At 33.1% G+C, this 10,523-nt stretch overlaps 1 non-coding gene across 1 annotated transcript; it reads left to right on the top strand.

Moving 5' to 3' along the window:
• The first annotated feature begins 1,140 nt into the window (after window positions 1-1,140).
• On the top strand, window positions 1,141-1,246 carry LOC124892332. Its single transcript, XR_007050194.1, has one exon. It is a non-coding gene; the product is annotated as a small nucleolar RNA R71 (small nucleolar RNA).
• Window positions 1,247-10,523: the final 9,277 nt, after the last annotated feature.

Genomic DNA, 10,523 nt, shown 5'->3' with positions numbered 1-10,523 from the left:
TGCTAAGCTTAGGAAGAAACGTCTTGATTTTAGCATTGACCTCCTTATTTTTTAGTCATTGGAGAAATGGAGGAGGTACCTTCATGGTAGGCAATAGATCGCTTTGCAGTTCATCATTCTTAACTACCTTAGGATCTCCTTCTTCATCAACCATTTCTTAAACTATCATTGATTTTTTTATCCCTTTTTGAGATTTTGGAGTATCCTCATTTAAATCAACCACAAGCTTCTTCTTCACATTTATTTGTTCAACATTGGTCTCTTTTTCAAATTCACCCGCATGATCACTGAGGGTCATGCCACTCCTACCGACGATTGTCAATACTTGGGCATCATTCTTCGAATTCACAATGGTGTCAGTAGGAAAGTCCCATTTTTGTCTAACATTAAATTGAGTGGAAATTTGGCCAATTTGAGTGACCAATCATTTGATTGAGGTGGAGTATGGTACAACTGTTTGGTTGATTCGCAAAAAGTCCCCTTTCAATTCTCAGACCATCTTGTTAGTCACCTTACTCTCATCAAGATCCTTGCTAACATATCCTCAATCTTGAATTTTTTTAGATCAACAGAATTAGACTCTTTACCTTTTACTCGTTCATGGGGGAACATATCGATCATACTCCCTTTCTTTGTCCCTCCAATCATGATTTCTATCCCTATCACAACATGCACATTCTATCTTATGATGGGTCATACCTTGGTTCCCACGTCTTCTTTGATAGGCTGGGTGTGAACCTATCGAATAGTTAGCCAAATATAAATTTCTTCATCAAGCCTTTTGGCCTATTCTTTATCATATCCCTTGGATGCAATGGAATTTACCATTTTTGTGGGTGAACCCATCACATGCTTTGTAAGTAACTTCAATTGTGTTATAATTTTTGTCATGTTTTTCTCTGTCTCTCTTTATCTCTCTTTTTTTCTCTTTAACAACGTAGAAGGTGGTAGGTGACCATTTAGCTACCTTGGTGTCTCAGGGATGCCACCCTCTAGTTTTCTTTGTGAATTCCTCAAGCAAGTTTGAATCCATGTTATAAGACAACTTCACAAGTAACCTCCCCAGCTATATTATCCACCACGGTTTTGTTTAGTTAATCCAAATCCCGATAGAAGATTTGGAGAAGCATTTTCTTTGGGATCTCATGGTTGGGACATTGCATAAGATATCCATTAAATCTCTCCAACACCTCATATAGAGTCTCTCCATCCAATTAATAAAAGTTCTTAATTTCATCACGCAATTGGAACATCTTTGATGGTGGAAAGTATCGATCTAAGAAAAAAATGGTTCATTCCTCCCATGATGTGATGAACCCAATGGGAAAAGATCGTATCCACAACACCACCTCACCCGTTATAGAAATGGAAAGAGGCGCAACTATATGCATTCTTGTTATATGTGAGCAATATCAAAGGGGCATACACTTTCACAATATTCTTCAAGTGCAAATTTGGGTTTTCATAAGCTTGACCCCCAAAGAGACCTTTCATTTGAATCATGTTCAACATAACACTCATGACGTGGAATACCCAATTCCTTTGATTAGGTGGGATACAGATAGCAATCGCATGTCCAACATCATGGAGTTATTCCTTGTCATCAAGGGGCCCATCAAAGGTCCCGACATTACATGTATGATTACTCATTCTGTCGTGGATACTATTAAAATCACCTAAAAAGAAACAAAAACAACCAAATTAACTACCAACCACTACGAGTAAACCCAAAGCTATTATAAACTCCATATAGTTTCACTCCCCGATAATAGTGTTATTTTAATCACGCTCAATTTACTCCATAAATTATAAGCAAAGCGATCATTGTCAAATATAATAATCCAACCCGATTTGGGGTCGAATCCTTGAGGAGTGGAATTAGTATTCAAATATTATGAGTGTTAATAGCTACTAAAGACATACCCGTATTGTAAACGAAATGAAAGACATAAATTAAAATGGGGGATGGTGGTTTAGAAGGTTGTTTTGGGAAAATCTAATCAAACTACTAATTAAGAGCAACAAAAGTGGGTAATATTCCAATAAGAGAGTGGTCATGGGATTATGTCTTCCTAGGGGTAAATAATGTATGGGTTTATGATAATAAAATGAAAAATCTAATTAATGACTATGTGGGTAGGCTAGGTTAGGGGTTTTGATGCTAGTTTTTCAACCAACCACCAAAAATATCACCCATGGACCATTTTGAATACCTCATAGGTGTGGCAAACAAATCCACCCAAAGCCTAAATTGTGCATTCCTGTTTCTAGGATAATGCCCAAGACCTAGCAAATTCACAATCCATCACTATTTCTAAGATAATGTAAAGGAATAAGCTAAATGTCTAATTATTGTTCAGTAATACCTTGTCACCCATATCCCTCTTTCAAGGATAATATAGGATCCATAAGCATACTCGCATCCCTCTTTCAAGGATGATGAGAGATTTTGGGAATTTGGGATTTTTACCCACAAATTCCCACTCAACAAACAAGCATTAGTAAAACCCACTACCATTAACCATGATTCTACACTTAATAATCAAAAACCATACGTAATTTCACCCTATTTCAACATAATCACAAGATAAATATTTAGCTATTCATGAAGTTTAAGGAAAGAAATATACCAAAATGGTCATTCAAAGATTCAATTGAAGATGCAAGCAAGAGTATTCTTCAATTTAACTTTAATTACAACTAAACTCAATTGAAAAATTAAGCACAATATTTATTCCCAAATTAGTAGGGTTTTACAAAATAAAAACTTAAGAATCTGGTTGGAGATGTCCAAAAAATAAAAGGGTTTTCAGTCTATAGAGAATTTGAGCCAGCTGTAGGAAATGACAAATCTACCCCTGGGCTATTTTCCACGCAATCGCAATCGCAAGAGCTTGATCGCGATCATGGTGAGCTCATCACAATCGCCATCTTGACTAATTTTAACTTGTTATGATCGCGACCCTCAAACCGCGATTGCAGTAACTAAGTGTCAATTCTTGCATATGTTTTTTCCAACATTTGCACTAACTCTACTCTTTTTGATCTTTTTTCAGCTTATTTCACTTTTTTTCTTCCCATCACCTATATACCTGTAAAACATGAGAATTAGTGCATTCAAATGATAAATTCATCCCATTAACACCTTTAAATCATAGTAGTGTGCACGAATTTGAGCATCAATGAGTGATAAATTTACCAAATCATCAAGTGTAATAAACTTCATACGACTCAAGCGACTCAAGGTTACACAACTTCTCCCAACAATCAATAAAGAACTCGTAGGCATCCTTGCCCATAGCACCAATAAACCTGGGTGGACCCAAGTGGATAAATATTTCAACCTCTTCTGATCCTCAGAAGCCGTAAACTCAACCCAAAATAACAAGAGGCATAGTGAATCTAGCAGGATGTGATCGTACCTGGGGAGGTAACAAAGATGGAGGATGAACCTTGAACTTAGAATACTATACTCGAATACTAGCACAGAATAAGGAATAACACTCAAAACATGTAGGATACCATATATAGATGTCGGCATCTATGAGAAACCACACTCGGGATCGAAGGAACACCATAAGGAGTCTCATTCACAAATAGAGATACAACACTCAGAGCTGGATGAATACCAGGTGTAATCAGAGTAACACCCTCCAAATGAGTCAGTAAACAAAATACTTCAAGATCAGCCTAGAAGAACTCTATAGTACCTGAGTAGAACCTATGTCTCTAGCATGCTCAAATTCGGTCTCAGGGAGATCCCCCTACTACTACTTCTAGAAAGGGCAAATCCTTGTCTGGAAAGATGTTTAATATATACCCAAACTTTAGTGAAATTTGTTGTAACACACCTGAACTTTGTGGGGGTCGTATGAACCCTCGAACTATTTATTAGTGTATTTTAGTGACATTTATAAATTAATAAAAAAATAAAAAATCTAAAAAAAGTTTTTTAAAAAATAATTTAATGAAATTAAATGTCAATTAAATACACTAATGAATAGTTTAGGGCAGTCATAGCGCTCCCGCAAAGTTCTAGGGGGGTTATAGGAACACCGCAAAGTTTAGTCATGTTACAAAATATTTCGTCAAAGTTTAGGTATATTTGAGAGAATTTTCCCAATCCTCGTGATCATCTTCTACCTCGAGCCATCCATGACCTTTACTTCGTCCCCTAGGCTGGGCTCCCTCCTCGGATGCCAACTCAGTATCCTTAGCCTCATGGGATCTAGTCCTCACCATCAGTTCAAAAAAGAGTGAAATTCAGTTTAGAATATAGGATATGGAAAACCCCACACAATAGGGAACAAAATGAGAAAGTTTAGTAATGATGTGTTTTAGCCTCTCAAAGATAGATATGTACGTCTACATACCAATCTGTGAGATCTACTAGACACCCTATTCTTACAATAATGAGACCAATGAACTTGGCTACTCTGATTCTAATTCATCAAGACGCTAAGCCAATCACCAAAACTAATATGTAAAATACAATCATATACAAATCCCAAGGCGAGACTTCAGAGCAAAGTCAAACTATACATGTATAATAGTAGAAAATTTTGAATAATAATAATACCATTAACCATCTCAAAACTTGGTGTCACAGTGTTAGAAAAATCTGAATACAACTCAAAATCTGAAAATCCAAATAAAAGCCACAAGTTTGTCTCTAAATACAAAATAAGACATAAACTGGATATAAAAAGGTCTAAGGTTGACTCTGGAGGGGTAGAGTGCCCAATACCTCAAAATATCAGAATCACCCCACAAACTCAGTTGACGCACGACACATTCGTACCTAGATATGCACCAAAAAGGCATAATAGGAATGACTACGGTCCACTTGTACTCATTAGGTTTCATAGGTTAATTGAGAAAAGTAGAAAATAAGGTATATAAATACAAACTATGAGCATGTCACTACAAGCAGAAATGTCTCAAATGGTAGCTCACACCATCTCTATTAATAGTTCTAAATATAGCACATAAGTAGGAAATAGGTACTTATAAGTAACAAAATAGACGTCTATCAAATTAAGAACAAAGGTAAAACACTGAAGATGCTTAATGTATGAAATCCAATGATGATGATAATGATGATGTGATGTGATGTGACTAAGGTTATCAAATAACCTCTGTATACACCTACCAAGACTCAGAACTTCTAGGTAGGACCCTTGAGTGGTTCTTAACCTATATACTATCTCAATACTCAAGCCCAATCTCAATATCCATATCTTCTCTCCAACCTGTGGTCTACGCAGAGGGTTTTATTAAAAAAATATCTTATTTCTATCAAAAGTAGTGTTTCCACAATGGTATCAATATCTCATGAATGCATGTATGATATGAGGATGTAATGCTCACAACTAGACCAGTATGATAATCTCAAAATCCATTCAATAAACGTACATGTGAGTTTAGAATCCACTCAATACATTAACCAATCAAGATTACGATTAATGTACCATTAGACTGAAAATTTAAGTAAGACATCAATAATATCACACTGACCCAACTTAGGTATTTGTATCATGAAAAAAGTAACTAATGCACACAAAAGGCCAATAATACTAGATAAGGTCCCCACACAGGCCACACACAGCAAATATCATCTCAAATTTCTAACAACAATGATATAAGCTCCCATACGTGCATGCAACAGTTATAATATTATTTCCATGATTCTTACCATACACGTAGCATGCTTTTATATAAATATTAACTACCCATCTTTGTTTGAAGAAAGTTAAGTCATAAACTACCTCATAATGGTGAAATCCAAGCCTAAATCCCTTCATGGGGATCTTTCCCCTCTCGAACAGTCTTATAACCAACTAAAACATACAAATATAGAATCTATACGCCGAAAGGAAGCAAACGATACCCATATTACCTATTTTTAAATTGTGGCCAAACTAACCTTCGAAATGGGGTTTTGAAAAAAAGGGTAAAATCAAGTTTTTTTTATAAGTACCTTACCCGTGATTAAAGAAAATCATAGGATAAAACCCAAGTGAAAATGGGGTTTAAATGGAAGAAAAAACCATTTTAGGCCTTTTGGGACAAAACTGCCAAATTTCACTTTTGAAATCATGATTTAATGGGTTTTAGATGATAATAATCAAAGTATAATAATGAACATAGTGATTTGGAGCTTACCCAAGTTCAAAAGTGGAAGAAATCATCGAAAAATATCCTAATCCGAAGCTTCAAGTGTTAAAAATAGAACAAAAACTGAGAAAATACTTTTTATACTATCCCAACATTAACTGCTAAAATGGTCCTAGCTAAAGCACGGGTTGAACGCTAAAGAGATCCAGCCCAAAAAGGGTAGATTGCTTAAGAGGTCCACTACCACTAAAGCGGTTAACATCCTCTTTAGCAGCACTTGGGCTGCCAGTTGGGCCTCTGCTTTAGCGGCACCTGGTACGTTATAGCGGTTATCGCTTTAGCGGTCTCACGGCCGCTAAAGCGGTGGCAGTAGATAATTATTGTAACAACAACTTTGCTACAAATGCAAAGTTGCAAATCAAGCCCTTGGGATTTTTTCGGAATCACGTGAAGGCAAACAAAATATGGTACCCGACTACATTTGATGTTCCGGATTCAATAGATATTAGATTTTTGAAAAGAGATTGTTCTTACAATATTAATCCCCAAGACTCAATTTCAGAATTTTTCGAATCAAGGGTCAAAATGAGATTTAAAAGACAACAAATCAAACAAACCATGCTACTAATCCAAAATTGACATTCTGGATTTGTTGGCGCCGTCCTTTTGCCATCTAACACATAGAACAACAAATATTGACCGAAGTCAACTATAAGGCCTTTTTAACCTCTAAAAACCACAGACTCACACAAATTATTCTAAATTGCATTAGGTACCACTCCAGTCAGTCATCCCCACACCTCATAAATATCACGTAGCAACTACGAGGAGGGGTAAAATGATCAAAACGCATAAAAAAAAATTTACAGAATCAAGTCCTTACATTAATCTAAATAAAGTTGATCAGCCACAAACTGTAAAAATGCTTCTTGTTACTCTTAAGCGTTAAGTCGTGCTTTATATCAAACGATACCCAAAAACAAAATAAAAATAAATAAAACCAAAATAAAAATTCTTTAAAGAAATAAATTAGATTTCGATTGATCTCTTTAAAAATTTTATTCACAGACGAAACTAAAAGAAAAATATCTTTTGCACGTTCATGAGTTGTACAAGTCCATTTGTGTATCTAAGAGATTTTGCACTTGATTATTTCTCTAGATTAACTAAAAAGTTATGATGTCTAGTTAATGTTAAGCAGACCTAATGGCATGTTTTGCTTGAGAAAATTGAAATATTTATTACATCTAGTTAAAAGTTGCATCCATTAATGGTTAGAAAAGAGAAGCTTTCACCTAGTAAGTTATTTTTGTGTTATCTTGTTTAAAAAATTAAGTTACTGATAAAGAAATTCTTTTTAATTAAAAAAATTAGCTTTTTGGAGCATTTATGTGACATATTATTTTTATGAACCTTTTAAATTGTTAAAAACAACTAGCCAGAATTAACAGAAATTATTTCCTATTGATCATTTGTTGAGCCTTTTCATCATTTTTAATATTTATGTATTTAAAAAAAAAAAAAATCAAAAGTCACTCTTCTTAGCTCTTTATGTTAATCGTGTAAAACTAATGTGTCAATTATTACTCATTTATTCAATCTTATTCTTCAATGCCTATTCTTAACTAACACTCCAGTCTCCCCTCTTCTTTTATAATCCCGAAATGAGATTTCAAGAATGTAAAATGTGCTTTTTTTGAAACAAAGATTACAATATTAGACATAGAAAGTAGTTTTTGATTTGTTATTGTCAGAAAAAATACAAATTAAAAAATTTATCAGAAATCTTAATAATAAGAAGATATAGTATTTCTTTGATACTTGTTTTGAATTCTTATAAAAAGGACAAGGTATTGAATTTAAAAAAATAATAGGTTGTTTAATACTCAATCAAAAGCTAAAAAAGTAAATTAATTAGGTTGCTTACAAGAATCGAACTCCAGACCTAAGAATTCTAATGACAACGAATCACCATATTTGCTACTAGAACTTTCGATTATAATTGGCTGACTTAAATAATTTATAAGTAAATATCTTGGTGTTGCTATAAAAAAAAGTCAAAATGAATGTCCAAAACAGAGTTGTCACTTTTGTGAAATTCTTTAACCATATACGTATTTACAATATCAATAAACTATATACTGTTATTTTCTAAATAATCACGATTTTAAGTATTCATAAAAAAATAGTTGGTGAAATTTTTTAAAAATTTAAAAGGCTCATAAATAGATTAGGGATCGTAATCTATTAAAAAGAGGTAAAAATTGAATTCGGCACTCAATAGGAATCAACAAAAAGAAAAAAATCTTAAAAGCAGGTGTGGCTAAGCTCAAACTCGTGAGACCCTAAACTAGACACATGACCATAAGTGCTATTTGAGCTTTCAATCACTTTATGTAAATAAAATTGTTCCTGTAAGCATTTTGGTGTTACTATAACAAAATAGAATAGAGAATATAATATGTTCTTCAATAGTTGTTTCTTTGTCTTTTTTATTTATTTTTTAAGTTAACCTCCATAAACTTAAATATAAAATCTTCACTCTTAATAATGGAAAAGTCATCATTTTCACCCCATATTATACAAAAAAAATCTAAGTCAGATCTAAATTATATAAGTGACCTATTACACACCTTAATTATATAAAATTGATATTATTTCCTTCCCACGACCCCCATTCTAAGGCGCGTGTGTTACACTTATTTAGACGCATCCAGCCTATTAAATAACAAAAGTAAACGGCTAAAAATATAAAGGGAAAAAGCATCGTTTCCACCCCAAACTATAGTCGAAAAGTTGAATCCACACCTAAACTATATAAATGACCTATTACACACTTTAACTATAAGAAGTGATACTTTTTACTCACGTGGTGCCGATGTGGCAGTGCGTGTAAAACAGTACACCACATGCAAGTAATGGTAGCCTGACGGGGTGTAAATAATTTCACTTTTTTATAATTTAGGTGCGTAATAGACCACTAGTATAGTTTAGGTGTGGCTTCGACTTTTCGGGTATAATTTGGGGTGAAAACGATGCCTAACTTCATGACTTTTAAGTTTTAAAATTCATAATCTTTAATTATTTAATTATTTGAGAGAATTGAATTTTAATTTTAAAATATTAATATATTCTTAGGATGTCTTTAAATAATCTATAAGTATGCACATGAGGAAATGGATATCAAATGTGATATGGAGAGGGGACAAAACTATTGGTAGGGGTTTAAGAGAACTGGCAAATTATTTTATTATTAATATTATAATATAAAAGAATTATGATTTAATGGAGGTGACATCACGTGGAATAGATATTATGTAACCCATGATTTTGTGGTAAATTTCTGTTCGATTTTTTTTTTAATTATGTACAATTAAAATATATTTAAATAATTTTTTAATTTTATTATTGCAGTGGCTAGCTAGTAAATCTCTCGTTTCATTCCTTACACCCTACTAAGTTTGTGATCTATCATAAATTTAATAAATGGAAGGCTGAAGTCTCAGGCAATGGAGATCGTAGAAGAGTGATAGGTGGTTAGAATAAGTTCATTCAGAATTCTCCTTTTAGAGAAGGAAATGTCCTTGACATAGTCATTTTTTCAAGCTCGGATCGAAAAGTGCTAGTTGTTGTAATGAATGCAGATACATAAATAATGATGTTCATTTTATATATAGAGAGAAAATAGATAATGATTTAGTTCTCTTAGAATTGTGAGTTTTGAACCTTCTAAATTATTTTGGTGTTGTGCTTTTAAATTAATCTTATTAGTTTTGTAAAAAGCGGTGGTTTGATTAGAGTTTTCATGCAAAAAAATCTCATTTTAATCTAGGCTATATTAATTTTATTATATTAACTATATCATTATTTTAATCAAAATAAAGCTCTAATCATGATTGAAATAAAATATTTCTCTATATTAACTATGTCAATTACCAGTCAAACCTAATTAATGAAACAAGAGAATAGTATTAATGAGCTTTCTTCATTCAAGATTAATCTAAACTAGTCTTCAACATCAAAAAAAAAAAAAAAAGGAGCAAGATTTGCTTTGTTTAAATGACCGAACAATATAGCAACAAACAGCGATGGAGTTTGTGGGTTATTGATCGCCGAAGCGAAGTGTTATGTAACATTGTTGGCTTAATAGAGCAACGAGTCTTCATGACTTTGTCCGGAACAAAGAGCTTATGCATCCACAAATATCCATCGCACCATTATTAGACTATTGAAAAATTAAAAATAAAGCTATAATAGTTATGCATCTGGGAAAGTGAATTTTTTTTTTAACTAATTACATAACGTGGTATTATCTACGATAATCTCTCACCTACCTATCATTTCTCTAAACATTTTTATTTTTAATTTATTTATATAGTTTTATTGATGTTCATATGTTGGGGGTG

This window comes from Capsicum annuum, chromosome 1 (genome assembly GCF_002878395.1).
Source record: "Capsicum annuum cultivar UCD-10X-F1 chromosome 1, UCD10Xv1.1, whole genome shotgun sequence".
Taxonomy (NCBI): domain Eukaryota; kingdom Viridiplantae; phylum Streptophyta; class Magnoliopsida; order Solanales; family Solanaceae; genus Capsicum; species Capsicum annuum.
This window is presented reverse-complemented; position numbering and strand designations above follow the sequence as displayed.